This window comes from Oncorhynchus kisutch, unplaced genomic scaffold (assembly GCF_002021735.2).
Source record: "Oncorhynchus kisutch isolate 150728-3 unplaced genomic scaffold, Okis_V2 Okis01b-Okis20b_hom, whole genome shotgun sequence".
Classification (NCBI taxonomy): Eukaryota; Metazoa; Chordata; class Actinopteri; order Salmoniformes; family Salmonidae; genus Oncorhynchus; species Oncorhynchus kisutch.
The window spans coordinates 13,464,864-13,491,744 of record NW_022261978.1 but is presented as its reverse complement, the minus strand read 5'-3'; the positions used below and the strand labels follow the sequence as shown (position 1 = coordinate 13,491,744).

Here is a 26,881-nt window from a genome sequence, read left to right as displayed (position 1 = left end):
AAGAGAGAAAGAGAGAGAGAGAAGAGACTGTTCAGTATTCCCAGAGTTTCACCTCAGAAAACACTGATAAAAGCAGACCACCTGCCTTGAGAATGGTGTTTCTCTCTGGGTGTGGTTACCATGGTCTGGAAGCAGGAGTGGAGCTGGTCAGGACGTGTGTGTGTGTGTGTGTGTTTGTTGTGGTTACCATGGTCTGGAAGCAGGAGTGGAGCTGTGTGAGGAAGGGAGGTTTCCCGGACAGGGCCAGGACCCTCTTCTCCACCATGGTGCACTCCACATCATCATCCTGAATCACCACGTCCTTCTTCAGGATCTTACAGCGTACAGCTCGTCTGCTCCTTTACGCTCTGCTAACATCACCTAGAGACGAGGGGATCTTTAACAGAGTAACACAACCCCCTCCCTGTCCCCCCAACATACAGTCTCCCCCCCACATACAGCTCGTCTGCTCCTTTACGCTCTGCAACATCACCTAGAGACGAGGGGATCTTAACAGAGTAACACCCCCTCCCTGTCCCCCACATACAGTCCCCCCCCCCATACAGTCCCCCCCCCTCATACAGCTCGTCTGCTCCTTTACGCTCTGCTAACATCACCTAGAGACGAGGGGATCTTAACAGAGTAACACACCCCCTCCCTGTCCCCCACATACAGTCCCCCCCACATACAGTCTCCCCCCCCATACAGTCCCCCCCCCTCATACAGCTCGTCTGCTCCTTTACGCTCTGCTAACATCACCTAGAGACGAGGGGATCTTTAACAGAGTAACACACCCCATCCCTGTCCCCCACATACAGTCCCCCCCCCACATACAGTCTCCCCCCCATACAGTCCCCCCCCCACATACAGTCCCCCCCCTCATACAGCTCGTCTGCTCCTTTACGCTCTGCTAACATCACCTAAGACGAGGGGATCTTTAACAGAGTAACACACCCCCTCCCTGTCCCCCACATACAGTCCCCCCCCCCCCCCACATACAGCCCCCCCCCCCACATACAGTCCTCCCCCCCACATACAGTCCCCCCCCCACATACAGTCCCCCCCCCTATACAGTCCACCCCCCTCATACAGCTCGTCTGCTCCTTAACACTCTGCTAACATCACCTAGAGACGAGGGGATCTTTAACAGAGTAAACACAACCCCCTCCCTGTCCCCCACATACAGTCTCCCCCCCCACATACAGTCCCCCCCCCTCATACAGCTCGTCTGCTCCTTTACGCTCTGCTAACATCACCTAGAGACGAGGGGATCTTTAACAGAGTAACACACCCTCCCTGTCCCCAACATACAGTCTCTCCATCCAGTCTCTCCGTCCCCCACATACAGTCCCCCCTCCCCACATACACCCTCCCCGTCCCCCACATACATACAGTCTCTCCGTCTCCCATACAGTCTCGTCCACCCCCCCCAACCACGCACACACATACAGTCTCTCTGTCCCCCCCCATACAGCCCCCCCCATACAGTCCCCCCTCCCATACAGTCCCCCCTCCCCCACATAAACCCTCCCCGTCCCCCACATACAGTCTCTCTGTCCCACCATACAGTCCCCCCCATACAGTCCCCCCCCCCATACAGCCCCCCATACAGTCCCCCCTCCCCCATACAGTCCCCCCCATACAGTCCCCCCCCAATACAGTCCCCCCCTCCCCCATACAGTCCCCCCCCATACAGTCTCTCCCTCATACAGTCCCCCCCATACAGTCCCCCCTCCCCCATACAGTCCTCCCCCATACAGTCCCCCCCATACAGTCCCCCCCATACAGACCCCCCCCATACAGTCCCCCCCCATACAGACCCCCCCCATACAGTCCCCCCCCCCATACAGTCGTCCCCCCCATACAGTCCCCCCCCCCCCCCCCATCAGTCCCCCCTCCCCCATACAGTCCCCCCCCCCATACAGTCTCTCCTCCACATACCTTCCCGAAGCTGCCCTTGCCCAACACCATAATGAAGTTGAAGTCTGTCAGTTTGACGCGGTCCTGGTTACCGTTGCTATCGTACTTAGAGGTGGAGTTAGAGGAGGAGCCGTCTGTGTTCTTACCGGGACCAATCTTAGCCCTCTGACGGGGAGAGACAACATTATGATCAGAGTTACAGTTTCTTAGGTCAACATTTTGAGTTTGATAACTGCCATAAAAACTTAATTACATGTTCTTCAATCTAGAAGAATTGCAGTCAGGACTGAAGAGTATAAATATCTGCTTTTCTCTCTCTAAACATTAAGCTCACGTCATTCATCACGGTCAGAGGACTGTTACAGACAGAGGTTGGAACAGGGGACTGTTACATAGAGGTTGGAACAGGGGACTGTTACATAGAGGTTGGAACAGGGGACTGTTACATAGAGGTTGGAACAGGGGACTGTTACATAGAGGTTGGAACAGGGGACTGTTACATAGAGGTTGGAACAGGGGACTGTTACATAGAGGTTGGAACAGGGGACTGTTACATAGAGGTTGGAACAGGGGACTGTTACATAGAGGTTGGAACAGGGGACTGTTACATAGAGGTTGGAACAGGGGACTGTTAGAGGTGGAGACAGGGTGACTGTTAGATAGAGGTTGGAACAGGGGACTGTTACATAGAGGTTGGAACAGGGGACTGTTACATAGAGGTTGGAACAGGGGACTGTTACATAGAGGTTGGAACATGGGACTGTTACATAGAGGTTTGGAACATGGGACTGTTACAATAGAGGTTGGAACAGGGGACTGTTACATAGAGGTTGGAACAGGGGACTGTTACATAGAGGTTGGAACAGGGGGACTGTTTACATAGAGGTTGGAACAGGGGACTGTTACATAGAGGTTGGAACAGGGGACTGTTAACATATGAGGTTGGAACAGGGGACTGTTACTAGAGGTTGGAACAGGGGACTGTTACATATGGAGGTTGGAACAGGGGACTGTTACATAGAGGTTGGAACAGGGGGACTGTTACATATTGAGGTTGGAACAGGGGACTGTTAATAGAGGTTGGAACAGGGGGACTGTTACATAGAGGTTGGAACAGGGGACTGTTAGCATAGAGGTTGGAACAGGGGACTGTTACATAGAGGTTGGAAACAGCGGACTGTTACATAGAGGTTGGAACAGGGGACTGTTACATAGAGGTTGGAACAGGGGACTGTTACATAGAGGTTGGAACAGGGGACTGTTACATAGAGGTTGGAACAGGGGACTGTTACATAGAGGTTGGAACAGGGGACTGTTACATAGAGGTTGAATAGGGGACTGTTACATAGAGGTTGGAACAGGGGACTGTTACAGAGGTTGGAACAGGGGACTGTTACATAGAGGTTGGAACAGGGGACTGTTACATAGAGGTTGGAACAGGGGACTGTTACATAGAGGTTGGAACAGGGGACTGTTACATAGAGGTTGAACAGGGGGACTGTCACATAGAGGTTGGAAACAGGGGACTGAGCGGGTAAAATGTGTTTGGACTGCAGCCTAGGATTTAATACCAGCATCCCTCCCTCTGGTTCACACGCTCACTTCCCGCCAGTGATGTCATCGGTTTCTCTCACCTCAAACTTTTGTCGTAGTTCCTCGTTGCCATCTTCTCCGTCTGGTTGGACAGGAACATTAAAGTACTCTCCCTCCTCCTGGGACAACAATTTAAACCTGTAGAATATACAGATGAACACTACAGATGAACACTACAGATTAACACTACAGATTACCACTACAGATTAACACTACGGATGAACACTACAGATGAACACTACAGAATGAACACTACAGATGAACACTAACACTACAGATGAACACTACTACTACTACTATCCAGCCGTGATGTATACTGCTCATATGGACGTGGAACAAGAGCTGCCAGAGGAGACTCAGCCTATCCAGCCTCCATCTCACCAACTCCTTGTTTCTGGAGTTTGTAGATGCCCCTCCCACCCTCCCTCCTCTCTCTCCCTCCTCTCCATCCTACCTCCCTCCCGCCCTCCTCTACCTCTGTCCTCCTCTCCCTCCTCTCCCTCCCTCCCTCCCTCCCTCCCTCCCTCCCTCCCTCCCTCCCTCCCTCCCCTCCCTCCCTCCCTCCCTCCATCTCACCATCTCACCATCCTCCTCTCCCTCCCTTTCTCCTTCCATCTCACCATCCTCCTCTCCCTCCCTCTCTCCTTCCATCTCACCATCCTCCTCTCCCTCCCTCTCTCCTTCCATCTCACCATCCTCCCCTCCCTCCCCCCCTCCCTCCCTCCCTCCCTCCCTCCCCTCCCTCCCTCCCTCCCTCCCTCCATCCTCCTCTCCCTCCATCCTCCATCTCTCTCCCTCCCTCCATTCACCTCTCCCTCCATCCTCCTCTCCCTCCATCCCTCCCTCCCTCCATCCTCCATCTCTCTCTCCCTCCCTCCCTCCATCCTCCTCTTCCTCCTCCTCTCCCTCCATCCTATCCTCCTCTTCCTCCTCTTCCTCCCTCCCTCCTCCTCTCTCTCCATCTCTCTCTCAATCCATCCTCTCCCTCCCTCCTTCCATCCTCCTCTCCCTCCCTCCCTCCCTCCCTCCCTCCCTCCCTCCCTCCCTCCCTCCCTCCCTCCCTCCCTCCCTCCCTCCCTCCCATCCTCCTCTCCCTCCATCCTCCATCTCCCTCCCTCCCTCCCTCCCTCCCTCCATCTTACCATCCGTCCACTCCTTGTTTCTGGAGCTCTGAGATGCCGAATGAGAGCGCTCCCATGAAGTCGTTCCTGCTGGTCAGATCCCAGTCCCAGATCTCCACCGACAGACGCCGGTCCTTATCAGAGTCCTTCAGAGGACTAGAGGGAGAGAGAGAGAGCGAGAGAGCGAGGGAGAGAGAGAGAGAATCAATACTTCCCAAGATGCAACGGTTCAAGACTTTATCTCGATGTCTTTATCTTGACAGAGTGTAAAGTATCGTTCACAGATATTGAAAATGTTTAAAAAGGTCAAAGGCTTCTGCAACCAACTGACTATTGATGACGTGGTACCGATCAACTACAACCCACTAACTATTGATGACGTGGTACCGATCAACTACAACCAACTGACTATTGATGACGTGGTACCGATCAACTACAACCAACTGACTATTGATGACGTGGTACCGATCAAACTACAACCAACTGACTATTGATGACGTGGTACCGATCAACTACAACCCACTAACTATTGATGACGTGGTACCGATCAACTACAACCAACTGACTATTGATGACGTGGTACTGATTGACTACAACCCACTAACTATTGATGACGTGGTACCGATCAACTACAACCCACTAACTATTGATGACGTGGTACCGATCAACTACAACCCACTAACTATTGATGACGTGGTACCGATCAACTACAACCAACTGACTATTGATGACGTGGTACCGATCAACTACAACCCACTGACTATTGATGAGCGGTGGTACCGATCAACTACAACCAACTGACTATTGATGACGTGGTACCGATCAACTACAACCCACTAACTATTGATGACGTGGTACCGATCAACTACAACCAACTGACTATTGATGACGTGGTACCGATCAACTACAACCCACTAACTATTGATGACGTGGTACCGATCAACTACAACCCACTAACTATTGATGACGTGGTACCGATCAACTACAACCCACTAACTATTGATGACGTGGTACCGATCAACTACAACCCACTAACTATTGATGACGTGGTACCGATCAACTACAACCAACTGACTATTGATGACGTGGTACCGATCAACTACAACCCACTAACTATTGATGACGTGGTACCGATCAACTACAACCCACTAACTATTGATGACGTGGTACCGATCAACTACAACCCACTAACTATTGATGACGTGGTACCGATCAACTACAACCCACTAACTATTGATGATGTGGTACCGATCAACTACAACCCACTAACTATTGATGACGTGGTATCGATCAACTACAACCCACTAACTATTGATGACGTGGTACCAATCAACTACAACCCACTAACTATTGATGACGTGGTACCGATCAACTACAACCCACTAACTATTGATGACCAACTGAGACTACAACCCACTAACTATTGATGACGTGGTACCGATCAACTACAACCCACTAACTATTGATGACGTGGTACCGATCGACTACAACCCACTAACTATTGATGATGTGGTACCGATCAACTACAACCCACTAACTATTGATGACGTGGTACCAATCAACTACAACCAACTAACTATTGATGACGTGGTACTGATTGACTACAACCCACTAACTATTGATGACGTGGGTACCGATCAACTATAACCCACTAACTATTGATGACGTGGTACCAATAAACTACAACCCACTAACTATTGATGACGTGGTACTGATCGACTACAACCCACTAACTATTGATGACGTGGTACCGATCGACTACAACCCACTAACTATTGATGACGTGGTACCGATCGACTACAACCCACTAACTATTGATGACGTGGTACCGATCAACTACAACCCACTAACTATTGATGACCAACTGAGACTACAACCCACTAACTATTGATGACGTGGTACCAATCAACTACAACCCACTAACTATTGATGATGTGGTACCGATCAACTACAACCCACTAACTATTGATGACCAACTGAGACTACAACCCACTAACTATTGATGACGTGGTACCGATCGACTACAACCCACTAACTATTGATGACGTGGTACCGATCGACTACAACCCACTAACTATTGATGACGTGGTACCGATCGACTACAACCCACTAACTATTGATGATGTGGTACCGATCAACTACAACCCACTAACTATTGATGACGTGGTACCGATCAACTACAACCAACTAACTATTGATGACGTGGTACTGATTGACTACAACCCACTAACTATTGATGACGTGGTACCGATCAACTATAACCCACTAACTATTGATGACGTGGTACCAATCAACTACAACCCACTAACTATTGATGACGTGGTACCGATCGACTACAACCCACTAACTATTGATGACGTGGTACCAATCAACTACAACCCACTAACTATTGATGACGTGGTACCGATCGACTACAACCCACTAACTATGGATGACGTGGTACCGATCGACTACAACCCACTAACTATTGATGACGTGGTACAGATCGACTACAACCCACTAACTATTGATGACCAACTGAGACTACAACCCACTAACTATTGATGACGTGGTACCGATCAACTACAACCCACTAACTATTGATGACGTGGTACCGATCAACTACAACCCACTAACTATTGATGACCAACTGAGACTACAACCCACTAACTATTGATGACGTGGTACCGATCGACTACAACCCACTAACTATTGATGACGTGGTACCGATCGACTACAACCCACTAACTATTGATGACGTGGTACTGATCGACTACAACCCACTAACTATTGATGACGTGGTACTGATCAACTACAACCCACTAACTATTGATGACGTGGTACCGATCAACTACAACCCACTAACTATTGATGACGTGGTACTGATCGACTACAACCCACTAACTATTGATGACGTTGTACTGATCGACTACAACCCACTAACTATTGATGACGTTGTACCGATCGACTACAATCGATGACCAACTGAGACTACAACCCACTAACTATTGATGACGTGGTACCAATCAACTACAATCGATGACCAACTGAGACTAAACACCAGACAGATTAGAGATCAGACTCCATCAGAGCACCACAGAAGGGAGGAGGAGGAAGAGAAACAAAGCTTTCCTTCTGTATGTTTATCTGTGACGCCTGGATCTCCTTCAAAACAAAGATAATGTAAAGTCTAGAGCTCTCCCGACTCCTAAGGGTTCTAACAACAAAGATATTATAAATAAAGGAGATATCGCATCATTTAAAAATAATTGTTTTTTTTGAACCGAAGACATTATAAACATGAAATATATCTCTAAATGTGATGGTCTGTATAACAAAGATATTATAAAGAGTAGAGATGTCTCACAATGTGAAGCTCTCATTCCAGGTGGGGTTCAGGTTACACTTGATGGTCTTGGTCTTCTGCTTGGTGTCACTCTTGGGGTCGGGGATGAGTTTGAGCTTCACGTAGGGGTCAGACAGACCGTTAGGGTCCATGGGGACCAGGTTACAAGCCTCCTGGACTGGAGAGCGGAGGAGAGGGTGGAGAGGAGGGAGAGGAGGGAGAGGAGGAGAGGGTGGAGAGGAGGGAGAGGAGGAGAGGGTGGAGAGGAGAGGGAAGATAAATAGTTAACAAATTGTCAAACTGTAATTCAAATGAAATGAACTGTACTGTATTGCTGCTTTGAGAGGTCTGGGAGAGGGCGGAGAAAGGATGGAGAGAGGATGGAGAGAGGGTGGAGAGGATGGAGAGAGGATGGAGAGAGGGTGGAGAGAGGGTGGAGAGAGGATGGAGAGAGGATGGAGAGGATGGAGAGAGGGTGGAGAGAGGGTGGAGAGGATGGAGAGAGGATGGAGAGAGGGTGGAGAGAGGATGGAGAGAGGATGGAGAGGATAGAGAGAGGGCGGAGAGGATGGAGAGAGGATGGAGAGGGTGGAGAGAGGATGGGAGAAGGTGGAGAGGATGGAGAGAGGGTGGAGAGAGGGTGGAGAGGATGAGAGAGGATGGAGAGAGGGTGGAGAGGATGGAGAGAGGATGGAGAGAGGGTGGAGAGAGGATGGAGAGAGGATGGAGAGGATAGAGAGAGGGCGGAGAGAGGGTGGAGAGGATGGAGAGAGGATGGAGAGAGGGTGGAGAGAGGATGGAGAGGATAGAGAGAGGGCGGAGAGAGGATGGAGAGAGGGTGGAGAGAGGGTGGAGAGAGGGTGGAGAGAGGATGGAGAGAGGATGGAGAGAGGGTGGAGAGAGGATGGAGAGAGGATGGAGAGAGGATGGAGAGGATAGAGAGAGGGCGGAGAGAGGATGGAGAGGATAGAGAGAGGGCGGAGAGAGGATGGAGAGAGGGTGGAGAGAGGGTGGAGAGAGGGTGGAGAGGGATGGAGAGAGGATGGAGAGAGGGTGGAGAGAGATGGGAAGAGGGTGGAGAGAGGGTTGGAGGAGGGAGAGGGTGGAGAGAGGGGAATGGAGAGCGAGGGATGGAGAGAGGGTGGAGAGGGTGGAGAGAGGGTGGGAGAGAGGGTGGAGAGGATGGAGAGAGGGTGGAGAGAGGGTGGAGAGGATGGAGAGAGGGTGGAGAGAGGGTGGAGAGGATGGAGGGAGAGGATGGAGAGAGGATGGAGAGGATGGAGAGAGGATGGAGAGAGGATGGAGAGGATAGAGAGAGGGCCGGAGAGAGGGTGGAGAGGATGGAGAGAGGATGGAGAGAGGGTGGAGAGAGGATGGAGAGGATAGAGAGAGGGCGGAGAGAGGATGGAGAGGATAGAGAGAGGGCGGAGAAGGAGGATGGAGAGAGGGTGGAGAGAGGGTGGAGAGAGGGTGGAGAGGATGTAGAGAGGATGGAGAGAGGGTGGAGAGAGGTTGGAGAGAGGGTGGAGAGAGGTTGGAGAGAGGGTGGAGAGAGGGTGGAGAGAGGGTGGAGAGAGGAATGGAGAGAGGATGGAGAGGGTGGAGAGAGGGTGGAGAGAGGAAGGAGAGAGGATGGAGAGAGGATGGAGAGAGGGAGGAGAGAGGATGGAGAGAGGATAGAAAGAGGGAGGAGAGAGGATGGAGAGAGGATAGAGAGAGGAAGGAGAGAGGATGGAGAGAGGATAGAGAGAGGATGGAGAGAGGGTGGAGAGAGGGTGGAGAGAGGGTGGAGAGAGGATGGAGAGAGGATGGAGAGAGGGTGGAGAGAGGATGGAGAGAGGATGGAGAGAGGATGGAGAGGATAGAGAGAGGGTGGAGAGAGGAAGGAGAGAGGATGGAGAGGATAGAGAGAGGGTGGAGAGAGGGTGGAGAGAGGAAGGAGAGAGGGCTGCTCAATGAGAGTGATTGAAGAAAACATTAATCTCTGTTTGTATATCTGACAGGCTGAGTAAAACCAACAGGGAATTTAAAATCAATAAACTATTCAGCACCAAACACAATCCAGAAACACTATATCACTATATGATCAATAATCAGTAATCAGGCTACAGCAACACAGCAGGACAGGGTACAGTAACACAGCAGGACAGGGTACAGTAACACAGCAGGACAGGGTACAGTAACACAGCAGGACAGGGTACAGTAACACAGCAAGACAGGGTACAGTAACACAGTAACACAGCAGGACAGGGTACAGTAACACAGCAGGACAGGGTACAGTAACACAGTAACACAGCAGGACAGGGTACAGTAACACAGCAGGACAGGGTACAGTAACACAGCAGGACAGGGTACAGTAACACAGCAGGACAGGATACAGTAACACAGTAACACAGCAGGACAGGGTACCGTAACACAGCAGGACAGGGTACCGTAACACAGTAACACAGCAGGACAGGGTACAGTAACACAGCAGGACAGGGTACAGTAACACAGTAACACAGCAGGACAGGGTACAGTAACACAGCAGGACAGGGTACGGTAACACAGCAGGACAGGGTACAGTAACACAGCAGGACAGGGTACAGTAACACAGCAGGACAGGGTACAGTAACACAGTAACACAGCAGGACAGGATACAGTAACACAGTAACACAGCAGGACAGGGTACAGTAACACAGCAGGACAGGATACAGTAACACAGTAACACAGCAGGACAGGGTACAGTAACACAGCAAGACAGGGTACAGTAACACAGTAACACAGCAGGACAGGGTACAGTAACACAGCAGGACAGAGTACAGTAACACAGTAACACAGCAGGACAGGGTACAGTAACACAGCAGGACAGGGTACATTAACACAGCAGGACAGGGTACAGTAACACAGCAGGACAGGGTACAGTAACACAGCAGGACAGGGTACAGTAGCACAGCAGGACAGGGTACAGTAACACAGCAGGACAGGGTACAGTAACACAGCAAGACAGGGTACAGTAACACAGTAACACAGCAGGACAGGGTACAGTAACACAGCAGGACAGGGTACAGTAACACAGTAACACAGCAGGACAGGGTACAGTAACACAGCAGGACAGGGTACAGTAACACAGCAGGACAGGGTACAGTAACACAGCAGGACAGGGTACAGTAACACAGTAACACAGCAGGACAGGGTACAGTAACGCAGTAACACAGCAGGACAGGGTACAGTAACACAGCAGGACAGGGTACAGTAACACAGTAACACAGCAGGACAGGGTACATTAACACAGTAACACAGCAGGACAGGGTACAGTAACACAGTAACACAGCAGGACAGGGTACAGTAACACAGCAGGACAGGATACAGTAACACAGTAACACAGCAGGACAGGGTACAGTAACACAGCAAGACAGGGTACAGTAACACAGCAGGACAGGGTACAGTAACACAGCAGGACAGGGTACAGTAACACAGTAACACAGCAGGACAGGGTACAGTAACACAGTAACACAGCAGGACAGGGTACAGTAACACAGTAGGACAGGGTACAGTAACACAGTAACACAGCAGGACAGGGTACAGTAACACAGCAGGACAGGGTACAGTAACACAGCAGGACAGGGTACAGTAACACAGCAGGACAGGGTACAGTAACACAGCAGGGACTGGATACAGTAACACAGTAACACAGCAGGACAGGGTACAGTAACACAGCAAGACAGGGTACAGTAACACAGTAACACAGCAGGACAGGGTACATTAACACAGTAACACAGCAGGACAGGGTACAGTAACACAGTAACACAGCAGGACAGGGTACAGTAACACAGCAGGACAGGGTACAGTAACACAGCAGGACAGGGTACAGTAACACAGCAGGACAGGGTACAGTAACACAGCAGGACAGGATACAGTAACACAGTAGGACAGGGTACAGTAACACAGCAGGACAGGGTACAGTAACACAGTAACACAGCAGGACAGGGTACAGTAACACAGCAGGACAGGGTACAGTAACACAGCAGGACAGGGTACAGTAACACAGCAGGACAGGATACAGTAACACAGTAACACAGCAGGACAGGGTACAGCAACACAGCAGGACAGGGTACAGTAACACAGTAACACAGCAGGACAGGGTACAGTAACACAGCAGGACAGGGTACAGTAACACAGCAGGACAGGGTACAGTAACACAGCAGGACAGGGTACAGTAACACAGTAACACAGCAGGACAGGGTACAGTAACACAGCAGGACAGGGTACAGTAACACAGTAACACAGCAGGACAGGGTACAGTAACACAGCAGGACAGGGTACAGTAACACAGCAGGACAGGATACAGTAACACAGTAACACAGCAGGACAGGTACAGTAACACAGCAGGACAGGGTACAGTAACACAGTAACACAGCAGGACAGGGTACAGTAACACAGCAGGACAGGGTACAGTAACACAGTAACACAGCAGGACAGGGTACAGTAACACAGCAAGACAGGGTATAGTAACACAGTAACACAGCAGGACAGGGTACAGTAACACAGCAGGACAGGGGTACAGTAACACAGCAGGACAGGGTACAGTAACACAGTAACACAGCAGGACAGGGTACAGTAACACAGTAACACAGCAGGACAGGGTACAGTAACACAGCAGGACAGGATACAGTAACACAGTAACACAGCAGGACAGGGTACAGTAACACAGTAACACAGCAGGACAGGGTACAGTAACACAGCAGGAAAGGGTACAGTAACACAGCAGGACAGGGTACAGTAACACAGTAACACAGCAGGACAGGGTACAGTAACACAGCAGGACAGGGTACAGTAACACAGCAGGACAGGGTACAGTAACACAGTAACACAGCAGGACAGGATACAGTAACACAGCAGGACAGGGTACAGTAACACAGTAACACAGCAGGACAGGGTACAGTAACACAGCAGGACAGGGTACAGTAACACAGCAGGACAGGGTACAGTAACACAGTAACACAGCAGGACAGGGTACAGCAACACAGCAGGACAGGGTACAGTAACACAGCAGGACAGGGTACAGTAACACAGCTCTCTCTCTACCCCCCCCCCCCCCCCCCTCTCTATCTCTATCCTGAACAGGTCTTTCTCTACCCCCCACCCCCCCCCCCCCCCCCTCTCCCTCTCTAAACAGCTCTGTCTGTCTCTACTTGGTTCTGGATGCTCCATTTGTTAACACTTAACCACCAGTTTAGTTAGTCAGTACAGAACAATCAATCCTCTTCTCTGGGTGAGCCGAGTGTTCTGGTGATGTGGGTCAATCGTTGGATCATTGATCAAATAATGGACTTTCCAGTTCCGCCCCATCACACACACACACACACACACACACACACACACACACACACACACACACACACACACACACACACACACAAACAGTGCTCCGAACAAGACTCAGGTTTCCAGTTTAAAGCCACAACCTGCTTGGTAATTCTTTAGGGTCTAAGATGTTTGGGGGGAGGGAGGGGTGCTGAGATGACATGTGGAATTGTTTAAGATGGTCATACCATGGGATCATTTAGCTGAATTGTAGGACCCCTGTAGGTACCCCCCCTCATGAGAAACAAGGTGTTTAAGTGTCCTAAATCTAGGAGACATATTTAACCCTTTTTCTGCGGTAGGCACAAAACTACCTCCATACTTCCATTCGTTTAGAAAAAAACCCGGTACAGTTACCTTCAAATCAAATCAAATGTATTTATATAGCCCTTCGTACATCAGCTGATATCTCAAAGTGCTGTACAGAAACCCAGCCTAAAACCCCAAACAGCAAGCAATGCAGGTGTAGAAGCACGGTGGCTAGGAAAAACTCCCTAGAAAGGCCAAAACCTTGGAAGAAACCTAGAGAGGAACCAGGCTATGTGGGGTGGCCAGTCCTCATCTGGCTGTACTGGGTAGAGAGGAACCAGGCTATGTGGGGTGGCCAGTCCTCATCTGGCTGTACTGGGTAGAGAGGAACCAGGCTATGTGGGGTGGCCAGTCCTCATCTGGCTGTATTGGGTAGAGAGGAACCAGGCTATGTGGGGTGGCCAGTCCTCATCTGGCTGTATTGGGTAGAGAGGAACCAGGCTATGTGGGGTGGCCAGTCCTCATCTGGCTGTACTGGGTAGAGAGGAACCAGGCTATGAGGGATGGCCAGTGCTATGAGGGGTGGCCAGTCCTCTTCTGGCCGTACTGGGTAGAGAGGAACCAGGCTATGAGGGGTGGCCAGTCCTCTTCTGGCTGTGCCGGGTGGAGATTATAACAGAACATGGGCTTCAGACGAGTCCCGTGACACTCGTACTTGTGTGTGTGTGTGTGTGTGGAGGGAGGGAGGGGGGGGATTGTTTATGAAAACATCCCCTTTCCACAGTGGCCTCCCATTAGTTTGCAGCCCAAACGGTTCGGACTCTACCAAACTAAATGTGGCACATGGACGATACAGACTTCAGATGAGTCTCCTGACACTTGTGGGGGTCGTAGAGCTAAACGGAGAACACAGAGTCTCCCCTTTCCACTTCAGTAGGTCAACCTGTTCGGAGAACACAGACGTGTTCCTCAGAGTCTCTCGTGTCAATACAGTCGAGGGGGTTAAATGATTTGCTGCAGGGAGTGTGTGTGTGTACTGACTGTAGACGGTGAGTTTGTTGTCCTTGATATCTGCGGTGATCTGGATGCGTCCTCTCCTCTCAGTGTGGTCCGTTCCACACAGACTGGGAACGTTAGACACACATCGGTTGTGGATGTTCATCATACAATCTAGAGAGACACACACACACACACACACACACACACACACACACACACACACACACACACACACACACACACACACACACACACACACACACACACACACAGGTTATGGATGTTCATCATACAATCTAGAGAGAGAGACACACACACACACACACGCACACACACCACACACACACGGGTTGGGGGTCAATTCCAGTCGATTCAGAAATCAAACCAAATTCCAATCAAGTATTTTCCTCATTGAAAACATTAAAAGAGAAATTTTGCAAATATTTGATTTGCATTTCTCAAATATGGGATGGGAAGTGGACATTTAGCCCATGCTGTGGCTGAGAGTCTCTGTCTGGGGGGGGCACCATGCTGTGGCTGAGAGGGGGGGGGGGGGCACCATGCTGTGGCTGAGAGTCTCTGTCTGGGGGGGGCACCATGCTGTGGCTGAGAGGGGGGGGGGGGCACCATGCTGTGGCTGAGAGGGGGGGGGGGCACCATGCTGTGGCTGAGAGTCTCTGTCTGGGGGGGGGGCACCATGCTGTGGCTGAGAGTCTCTGTCTGGGGGGGGGGCACCATGCTGTGGCTGAGAGTCTCTGTCTGGGGGGGCACTATGTTGTGGCTGAGAGCTGAGAGGGGGGGGGCACCATGCTGTGGCTGAGAGTCTCTGTCTGGGGGGGGGGCACCATGCTGTGGCTGAGAGTCTCTGTCTGGGGGGGGGGCACCATGCTGTGGCTGAGAGTCTCTGTCTGGGGGGGGCACCATGCTGTGGCTGAGAGCCTCTGTCTGAGGGGGGGCACCATGCTGTGGCTGAGAGGGGGGTGGGGGGGGCACCATGCTGTGGCTGAGAGGGGGGTGGGGGGGCACCATGCTGTGGCTGAGAGTCTCTGTCTGGGGGGGGGCACCATGCTGTGGCTGAGAGTCTCTGTCTGGGGGGGGGGGGGGGGGGGGGGCACTATGCTGCATTTACCCAGAGCTTAATGGAGCATCTGTGGCCAATTAAACAAGATTTTAGTTCTGGTCTTTCTGGGATGAAGTTTGATGCAATGTATTGAAGTTCCCATGTCTGGCCACAAGGGGGCACTGTGTTACAGGTAGGATCGTAGAGCTGCTGGACAAAACATTAAGAACACCTGCTGTTTTCCAAATATTTGATTTGCATTTCTCAAATATGGGATGGGAAGTGGACATTTAGCCCATGCTGTGGCTGAGAGTCTCTGTCTGGGGGGGGCACCATGCTGTGGCTGAGAGGGGGGGGGGGGGCACCATGCTGTGGCTGAGAGGGGGGGGGGGGCACCATGCTGTGGCTGAGAGTCTCTGTCTGGGGGGGGGGCACCATGCTGTGGCTGAGAGTCTCTGTCTGGGGGGGGGGCACCATGCTGTGGCTGAGAGTCTCTGTCTGGGGGGGGCACCATGCTGTGGCTGAGAGTCTCTGTCTGAGGGGGGGCACCATGCTGTGGCTGAGAGGGGGGTGGGGGGGGCACCATGCTGTGGCTGAGAGTCTCTGTCTGGGGGGGGCACCATGCTGTGGCTGAGAGTCTCTGTCTGGGGGGGGGGGGGGGGGCACTATGTTGCATTTACCCAGAGCTTAATGGAGCATCTGTGGCCAATTAAACAAGATTTTAGTTCTGGTCTTTCTGGGATGAAGTTTGATGCAATGTATTGAAGTTCCCATGTCTGGCCACAAGGGGGCACTGTGTTACAGGGTAGGATCGTAGAGCTGCTGGACAAAACATTAAGAACACCTGCTGTTTTCCATGTCTGGCCACAAGGGGGCACTGTGTTACAGGGTAGGATCGTAGAGCTGCTGGAAAAACATTAAGAACACCTGCTGTTTTCCATGTCTGGCCACAAGGGGGCACTGTGTTACAGGGTAGGATCGTAGAGCTGCTGGACAAAACATTAAGAACACCTGCTGTTTTCCATGTCTGGCCACAAGGGGGCACTGTGTTACAGGGTAGGATCGTAGAGCTGCTGGAAAAAACATTAAGAACACCTGCTGTTTTCCATGTCTGGCCACAAGGGGGCACTGTGTTACAGGGTAGGATCGTAGAGCTGCTGGACAAAACATTAAGAACACCTGCTGTTTTCCATGTCTGGCCACAAGGGGGCACTGTGTTACAGGGTAGGATCGTAGAGCTGCTGGAAAAAACATTAAGAACACCTGCTGTTTTCCATGTCTGGCCACAAGGGGGCACTGTGTTACAGGGTAGGATCGTAGAGCTGCTGGACAAAACATTAAGAACACCTGCTGTTTTCCATGTCTGGCCACAAGGGGGCACTGTGTTACAGGGTAGGATCGTAGAGCTGCTGGAAAAAACATTAAGAACACCTGCTGTTTTCCATGTCTGGCCACAAGGGGGCACTGTGTTACAGGGTAGGATCGTAGAGCTGCTGGACAAAACATTAAGAACACCTGCTGTTTTCCATGTCTGGCCACAAGGGGGCACTGTGTTACAGGGTAGGATCGTAGAGCTGCTGGAAAAAACATTAAGAACACCTGCTGTTTTCCATGTCTGGCCACAAGGGGGCACTGTGTTACAGGGTAGGATCGTAGAGCTGCTGGACAAAACATTAAGAACACCTGCTGTTTTCCATGTCTGGCCACAAGGGGGCACTGTGTTACAGGGTAGGATCGTAGAGCTGCTGGACAAAACATTAAGAACACCTGCTGTTTTCCATGTCTGGCCACAAGGGGGCACTGTGTTACAGGGTAGGATCGTAGAGCTGCTGGAAAAAACATTAAGAACACCTGCTGTTTTCCATGTCTGGCCACAAGGGGGCACTGTGTTACAGGGTAGGATCGTAGAGCTGCTGGACAAAACATTAAGAACACCTGCTGTTTTCCATGTCTGGCCACAAGGGGGCACTGTGTTACAGGGTAGGATCGTAGAGCTGCTGGAAAAAACATTAAGAACACCTGCTGTTTTCCATGTCTGGCCACAAGGGGGCACTGTGTTACAGGGTAGGATCGTAGAGCTGCTGGACAAAACATTAAGAACACCTGCTGTTTTCCATGTCTGGCCACAAGGGGGCACTGTGTTACAGGGTAGGATCGTAGAGCTGCTGGACAAAACATTAAGAACACCTGCTGTTTTCCATGTCTGGCCACAAGGGGGCACTGTGTTACAGGGTAGGATCGTAGAGCTGCTGGACAAAACATTAAGAACACCTGCTGTTTTCCATGTCTGGCCACAAGGGGGCACTGTGTTACAGGGTAGGATCGTAGAGCTGCTGGACAAAACATTAAGAACACCTGCTGTTTTCCATGTCTGGCCACAAGGGGGCACTGTGTTACAGGGTAGGATCGTAGAGCTGCTGGACAAAACATTAAGAACACCTGCTGTTTTCCATGTCTGGCCACAAGGGGGCACTGTGTTACAGGGTAGGATCGTAGAGCTGCTGGACAAAACATTAAGAACACCTGCTGTTTTCCATGTCTGGCCACAAGGGGGCACTGTGTTACAGGGTAGGATCGTAGAGCTGCTGGACAAAACATTAAGAACACCTGCTGTTTTCCATGTCTGGCCACAAGGGGGCACTGTGTTACAGGGTAGGATCGTAGAGCTGCTGGACAAAACATTAAGAACACCTGCTGTTTTCCATGTCTGGCCACAAGGGGGCACTGTGTTACAGGGTAGGATCGTAGAGCTGCTGGACAAAACATTAAGAACACCTGCTGTTTTCCATGTCTGGCCACAAGGGGGCACTGTGTTACAGGGTAGGATCGTAGAGCTGCTGGACAAAACATTAAGAACACCTGCTGTTTTCCATGTCTGGCCACAAGGGGGCACTGTGTTACAGGGTAGGATCGTAGAGCTGCTGGACAAAACATTAAGAACACCTGCTGTTTTCCATGACAGACCAAGTGAAAGCTATGATCCCTCATTCATGTCACCTGTTAAATCCACTTCAGATCGGTGTTGATGAAGGGGAGGGGTTAAAGATGAAGGGGAGGAGATGGGTTAAAGATGAAGGGGAGGGGTTAAAGATGAAGGGGAGGGGTTAAAGATGAAGGGGAGGGGTTAAAGGTGAAGGGGAGGGGTTAAAGGTGAAGGGGAGGGGGAGGGGTTAACGATGAAGGGGAGGGGTTTAAGTTTAAGGGGAGGAGACAGGGTCAAGAACTGCCATGTTGCTGGGTTTTTCACACAACAGTTTCCCGGTGTGTATCAAGAATGGTCCACCCCTCCTAGGACATCCAGCCAACTTGACACAACTGTGTGAAGCATTAAGAGTCAACATGGGCCAGCATCCCTGTGGAACGCGTATGACACCTTGTAGAGTCAACATGGGCCAGCATCCCTGTGGAACGCGTATGACACCTTGTGGAGTCAACATGGACCAGCATCCCTGTGGAACGCTTTAGACACCTTGTAGAGTCAACATGGACCAGCATCCCTGTGGAACGCTTTCAACACCTTGTAGAGTCAACATGGGCCAGCATCCCTGTGGAACGCGTATGACACCTTGTAGAGTCAACATGGGCCAGCATCCCTGTGGAACGCTTACGACACCTTGTGGAGTCAACATGGACCAGCATCCCTGTGGAACGCTTTCTACACCTTGTAGAGTCCCACGCCCCGAAGAATTGAGGCCGTTCTGAGGGGAAAACGGGGTGCAACTCAATATTAGGAAGGTGTTCCTAATGTTTTGTAAACTCAGTGTATATATGTCTCTCCAGTTCTGTTCCAGGGTATTACCACAGAGCTGCTGTGTGTCTCTCCAGTTCTGTTACAGGGTATTACCACAGAGCTGCTGTGTGTCTCTCCAGTTCTGTTCCAGGGTATTACCACAGAGCTGCTGTGTGTCTCTCCAGTTTTGTTACAGGGTATTACCACAGAGCTGCTGTGTGTCTCTCCAGTTCTGTTCCAGGGTATTACCACAGAGCTGCTGTGTGTCTCTCCAGTTTTGTTACAGGGTATTACCACAGAGCTGCTGTGTGTCTCTCCAGTTCTGTTACAGGGTATTACCACAGAGCTGCTGTGTGTCTCTCCAGTTTTGTTACAGGGTATTACCACAGAGCTGCTGTGTGTCTCTCCAGTTCTGTTACAGGGTATTACCACAGAGCTGCTGTGTGTCTCTCCAGTTCTACGGCTGTTACAGGGTATTACCACAGAGCTGCTGTGTGTCTCTCCAGTTCTGTTACAGGGTATTACCACAGAGCTGCTGTGTGTCTCTCCAGTTCTGTTACAGGGTATTACCACAGAGCTGCTGTGTGTCTCTCCAGTTCTACGGCTGTTACAGGGTATTACCACAGAGCTGCTGTGTGTCTCTCCAGGGTATTACCACAGAGCTGCTGTGTGTCTCTCCAGGGTATTACCACAGAGCTGCTGTGTGTCTCTCCAGTTCTGTTACAGGGTATTACCACAGAGCTGCTGTGTGTCTCTCCAGTTCTGTTACAGGGTATTACCACAGAGCTGCTGTGTGTCTCTCCAGTTCTACGGCTGTTACAGGGTATTACCACAGAGCTGCTGTGTGTCTCTCCAGTTCTACGGCTGCTACAGGGTATTACCACAGAGCTGCTGTGTGTCTCTCCAGTTCTGTTACAGGGTATTACCACAGAGCTGCTGTGTGTCTCTCCAGTTCTGTTACAGGGTATTACCACAGAGCTGCTGTGTGTCTCTCCAGTTCTGTTACAGGGTATTACCACAGAGCTGCTGTGTGTCTCTCCAGTTCTGTTACAGGGTATTACCACAGAGCTGCTGTGTGTCTCTCCAGTTCTGTTACAGGGTATTACCACAGAGCTGCTGTGTGTCTCTCCAGTTCTACGTCTGTTACAGGGTATTACCACAGAGCTGCTGTGTGTCTCACCAGTTCTGTTACAGGGTATTACCACAGAGCTGCTGTGTGTCTCTCCAGTTCTGTTCCAGGGTATTACCACAGAGCTGCTGTGTGTCTCTCCAGTTCTGTTACAGGGTATTACCACAGAGCTGCTGTGTGTCTCTCCAGTTCTACGGCTGTTACAGGGTATTACCACAGAGCTGCTGTGTGTCTCTCCAGGGTATTACCACAGAGCTGCTGTGTGTCTCTCCAGTTCTGTTACAGGGTATTACCACAGAGCTGCTGTGTGTCTCTCCAGGGTATTACCACAGAGCTGCTGTGTGTCTCTCCAGTTCTGTTACAGGGTACTACCACAGAGCTGCTGTGTGTCTCTCCAGTTCTGTTACAGGGTATTACCACAGAGCTGCTGTGTGTCTCTCCAGTTCTGTTACAGGGTATTACCACAGAGCTGCTGTGTGTCTCTCCAGTTCTGTTACAGGGTATTACAACAGAGCTGCTGTGTGTCTCTCCAGTTCTGTTACAGGGTATTACAACAGAGCTGCTGTGTGTCTCTCCAGTTCTGTTACAGGGTATTACCACAGAGCTGCTGTGTGTCTCTCCAGTTCTGTTACAGGGTATTACCACAGAGCTGCTGTGTGTCTCTCCAGTTCTGTTCCAGGGTATTACCACAGAGCTGCTGTGTGTCTCTCCAGTTTTGTTACAGGGTATTACCACAGAGCTGCTGTGTGTCTCTCCAGTTCTGTTACAGGGTATTACCACAGAGCTGCTGTGTGTCTCTCCAGTTTTGTTACAGGGTATTACCACAGAGCTGCTGTGTGTCTCTCCAGTTCTGTTACAGGGTATTACCACAGAGCTGCTGTGTGTCTCTCCAGTTCTACGGCTGTTACAGGGTATTACCACAGAGCTGCTGTGTGTCTCTCCAGTTCTGTTACAGGGTATTACCACAGAGCTGCTGTGTGTCTCTCCAGTTCTGTTACAGGGTATTACCACAGAGCTGCTGTGTGTCTCTCCAGTTCTACGGCTGTTACAGGGTATTACCACAGAGCTGCTGTGTGTCTCTCCAGGGTATTACCACAGAGCTGCTGTGTGTCTCTCCAGGGTATTACCACAGAGCTGCTGTGTGTCTCTCCAGTTCTGTTACAGGGTATTACCACAGAGCTGCTGTGTGTCTCTCCAGTTCTGTTACAGGGTATTACCACAGAGCTGCTGTGTGTCTCTCCAGTTCTACGGCTGTTACAGGGTATTACCACAGAGCTGCTGTGTGTCTCTCCAGTTCTACGGCTGCTACAGGGTATTACCACAGAGCTGCTGTGTGTCTCTCCAGTTCTGTTACAGGGTATTACCACAGAGCTGCTGTGTGTCTCTCCAGTTCTGTTACAGGGTATTACCACAGAGCTGCTGTGTGTCTCTCCAGTTCTGTTACAGGGTATTACCACAGAGCTGCTGTGTGTCTCTCCAGTTCTGTTACAGGGTATTACCACAGAGCTGCTGTGTGTCTCTCCAGTTCTGTTACAGGGTATTACCACAGAGCTGCTGTGTGTCTCTCCAGTTCTACGTCTGTTACAGGGTATTACCACAGAGCTGCTGTGTGTCTCACCAGTTCTGTTACAGGGTATTACCACAGAGCTGCTGTGTGTCTCTCCAGTTCTGTTCCAGGGTATTACCACAGAGCTGCTGTGTGTCTCTCCAGTTCTGTTACAGGGTATTACCACAGAGCTGCTGTGTGTCTCTCCAGTTCTACGGCTGTTACAGGGTATTACCACAGAGCTGCTGTGTGTCTCTCCAGGGTATTACCACAGAGCTGCTGTGTGTCTCTCCAGTTCTGTTACAGGGTATTACCACAGAGCTGCTGTGTGTCTCTCCAGGGTATTACCACAGAGCTGCTGTGTGTCTCTCCAGTTCTGTTACAGGGTACTACCACAGAGCTGCTGTGTGTCTCTCCAGTTCTGTTACAGGGTATTACCACAGAGCTGCTGTGTGTCTCTCCAGTTCTGTTACAGGGTATTACCACAGAGCTGCTGTGTGTCTCTCCAGTTCTGTTACAGGGTATTACAACAGAGCTGCTGTGTGTCTCTCCAGTTCTGTTACAGGGTATTACAACAGAGCTGCTGTGTGTCTCTCCAGTTCTGTTACAGGGTATTACCACAGAGCTGCTGTGTGTCTCTCCAGTTCTGTTACAGGGTATTACCACAGAGCTGCTGTGTGTCTCTCCAGTTCTGTTACAGGGTATTACCACAGAGCTGCTGTGTGTCTCTCCAGTTCTGTTACAGGGTATTACAACAGAGCTGCTGTGTGTCTCTCCAGTTCTGTTACAGGGTATTACCACAGAGCTGCTGTGTGTCTCTCCAGGGTATTACCACAGAGCTGCTGTGTGTCTCTCCAGGGTATTACCACAGAGCTGCTGTGTTCCACTAGGTGTCACTGTCTTACAGGGTTGGTGTCACATATAGCAGCTACTGTTACTGGGTTGGTGTATCACATATAGCTGTTACTGGGAGACTTATGTATTCTGCTATAAACAATGGGATTAACACACACACAACACACCACACACACAGCAATATGTCCAGTCTCACTGCAACACACACAGTACTACGTACGGTCACATCTCATGCCCTGGTGTATCAACCCGTAGAGTAGGGATCCACAGTGGTCACAGAACGTAGGGCTGGAGTAGGTATGGACCTTAAACTTGTGTTTACTTCTCGGGTCCTGGAGAGAGAGAGAGAGAGAGAGAAAGAGAGACCGAGAGACAGAGAGAGACAGAGAGAGAGAGAGAGAGAGAGAGAGAGAGAGAGAGAGAGAGAGAAAGAGAGACCGAGAGAGAGAGAGAGACAGAGAGAGAGAGAGACAGAGAGAGAGACAGAGAGAGAGACAGAGAGAGAGAGAGACAGAGAGACAGAGAGAGAATTGAATTGAGAGAGAGAGACAGAGAGAGAGAGAGACAGAGAGAGAGAGAGACAGAGAAAAACAGAGAGAGAGAGGTTGTGAGGTCTAGGGTCCACTCACCAACCAAGATTTCACAAAATGGGACAAACACCAAATTGAGACTCTGCATGCAGAATTTTGCAAGAAAAATAGTATTTATTTAACCTTTAAATAGACATAAATATCCTATGAATTAGGCCGACACCCGCTAATTATCAAAATGTTTTTTTGTCACTTTTGGCAATGTTGTGTTTCCCAATAAAGCCCCTTGAATTGAATCGTATTGAGAGAGGTAACCACAATATGACCTTAACAAAGACAAGGTCAGACCACAATGTGACTGTTATCCCAGGAACTCATAATGTGACTGTTATCCCTGGAACTCACAATGTGACTGTTATCCCAGGAACTCACAATGTGACTGTTATCCCAGGAACTCATAATGTGACTGTTATCCAACACAACTCCCCAGGAACTCACAATGTGACTGTTATCCCAGGAACTCATAATGTGACTGTTATCCCTGGAACTCACAATGTGACTGTTATCCCAGGAACTCACAATGTGACTGTTATCCAACATACCAGTCCTGGAACTCATAGTGTGAGGGAGAGAGATGGGTGAGGGTGAGGTAGAGATGAGTGAGGGAGAGAGAGAGATACCCTTTGTGTGGGTCACTCACAATATAGTTGAAGTCAGAAGTTTACATACACCTTAGCTCAATACATTTAAACTCAGTTTTTCACAATTCCTGACATTTAGTCCTAGTCAGATTTCCCTGTCAGTTAGGATCACCACTTTATTTTAATGTGAAATGTCAGAATAATTGTAGAGAGAATGATTTATTTCAGCTTTTATTTCTTTCATCACATTCCCAGTGAGTCAGAAGTTTACATACACTAAATTAGTATTTGGTAGCATTGCCTTTAAACTGTTTAACTTGGGTCAAATGTTTCGGGTAGACTTCCACAAGCTTCCCACAATAAGTTGGGTGAATTTTGTCCCATTCCTCATGACAGAGCTGGTGTAACTGAGTCAGGTTTGTAGGCCTCCTTACTCGCACACGCTTTTTCAGATCTGCCCACACATTTTCTATGGGACTGAGGTCAGGGCTTTGTGATGGCCACTCCAATACCTTGACTTTGTTGTCCTTAAGCCATTTTGCCACAACTTTGGAAGTATGCTTGGGGTCATTGTCCATTTAGAAGACCCATTTGAGACCAAGCTTTAACTTCCTGACTGTCTTGAGATGTTGCTTCAATATATCCACATCATTTTCCTGCCTCATGATGCCATCTATTTATGAAGCGCACCAGTCCCTCCTGCAGCAAAGCCCCTCCACAACTTTGTCCCCATGTGCAGTTGCAAACCATAGCCAGACTTTTCTATGGCGGTTATGGAGCAGTGGCTTCTTCCTTGCTGAGCAGCCTTTCAGGTTATGTTGACATAGGACTCGTTTTACTGTGGATATAGATACTTTTGTACCTGTTTCCTCCAGCATCTTCACAAGGTCCTTTGCTGTTGTTCTGGGATTGATTTGCACTTTTAGCACCAAAGTACGTTCATCTCTAGGAGACAGAAGGCGTCTCCTTCCTGAGCAGTATGACGGCTGAGTGGTCCCGTGGTGTTTATACTTGTGTACTATTGTTTGTACAGATGAACGTGGGTACCTTCAGGCGTTTAGAAATTGCTCCAAGGATGAACCAGACTTGTGGAGGTCTACAATGTTTTTTTCTGAGGTCTTGGCTGATTTCTTTGATGTCAAACAAAGAGGCACTGAGTTTGAAGGTAGGCCTTGAAATACATCCACAGGTACATCTCCAACTGACTCAAATGATGTCAATTAGCCTATCAGAAGCTTCTAAAAGCCATGACATCATTTTCTGGAATTTTCCCAGCTGTTTAAAGGCACAGTCAACTTAGTGTATGTAAACTTCTGACTTCAACTGTATGTGTTGAGGTGTGTTATTAGTTGATTGACCTAGCGGTGCCACGCTGCACATTCCATTATCTCTCATGCTTTACGAGGTCAACAGGGGAGAGGGCAACGGTCAACACTGCTTTACCACAGACACAGATAGAGGCAGAGAGAAAGATAGAGAGAGACAGAGAGAGAGCAAGAGACAGAGAGAGACAGAGGAGACAGAGAGACAGAGAGAGAGAGAGACAGAGAGAGACAGAGAGAGACAGAGAGAGACAGAGAGAGACAGAGAGAGACAGAGAGAGAGACAGAGAGAGACAGAGAGAGACAGAGAGAGAGAGAGAGAGAGAGAGACAGAGAGAGACAGAGAGAGAGAGAGACATAGAGAGTAGCCTGTTGACTGACCCTCTCCTGTTCTTTTAGATAGACCCATGAAACAAGAGCAGCCAGAAGAACAGGACAGTGCTGACCTTGTCTTTATTAATGTCAGGCTCATTTAACAGCCATTTAATCAGTGGCTACATAATCAATATTTAACAAACACACAAACCCGCTCCAGGTGCCTGTCTTATCCCTGTGATTTTTCCCTGAGGGGACATTGGAGAAAGGTGGGGAAACTGCGGGAATGTTGTTGGGAACGTGGTGGGAATACTACAGGAACGTGGTGGGAATACTGCAGGAACGTGGTGGGAATACTACAGGAACGTTGTTGGGAACGTGGTGGGAATACTACAGGAACGTGGTGGGAATACTGCAGGAATGTGGTGGGAATACTGCAGGAACGTGGTGGGAATACTACAGGAACGTGGTGGGAATACTGCAGGAACGTGGTGGGAATACTACAGGAACGTTGTTGGGAACGTGGTGGGAGTACTACAGGAACGTGGTGGGAATACTGCAGGAACGTGGTGGGAATACTACAGGAACGTGGTGGGAATACTGCAGGAACGTGGTGGGAATACTACGGGAACGTGGTGGGAATACTACAGGAACGTGGTGGGAATACTAGAGGAACGTGGCGGAATACTACGGGAACGTGGTGGGAATACTACAGGAACGTGGTGGGAATACTGCAGGAACATGGTGGGAATACTACAGGAACGTGGTGGGAATACTACAGGAACGTGTGGGAATACTGCAGGAACGTGGTGGGAATAACTGCAGGAACGTTGTTGGGAACGTGGTGGGAATACTACAGGAATGTGGTGGGAATACTGCAGGAATGTGGTGGGAATACTGCAGGAACGTGGTGGGAATACTACAGGAACGTGGTGGGAATACTGCAGGAACGTGGTGGGAATACTACAGGAACGTTGTTGGGAACGTGGTGGGAGTACTACAGGAACGTGGTGGGAATACAGCAGGAACGTGGTGGGAATACTACAGGAACGTGGTGGGAATACTGGCAGGAACGTGGTGGGAATACTATGGGAACGTGGTGGGAATACTACAGGAACGTGGTGGGAATACTAGAGGAACGTGGCGGGAATACTAGAGGAACGTGGCGGGAATACTACAGGAACGTGGTGGGAATACTGCAGGAACATGGTGGGAATACTA

At 50.1% G+C, this 26,881-nt stretch overlaps 1 pseudogene; it reads right to left on the bottom strand.

Moving 5' to 3' along the window:
* Window positions 1-83: 83 nt before the first annotated feature.
* Window positions 84-26,881, bottom strand: part of LOC116358850 (protein kinase C beta type-like) — a 65,983-nt pseudogene continuing 39,185 nt past the window's right edge.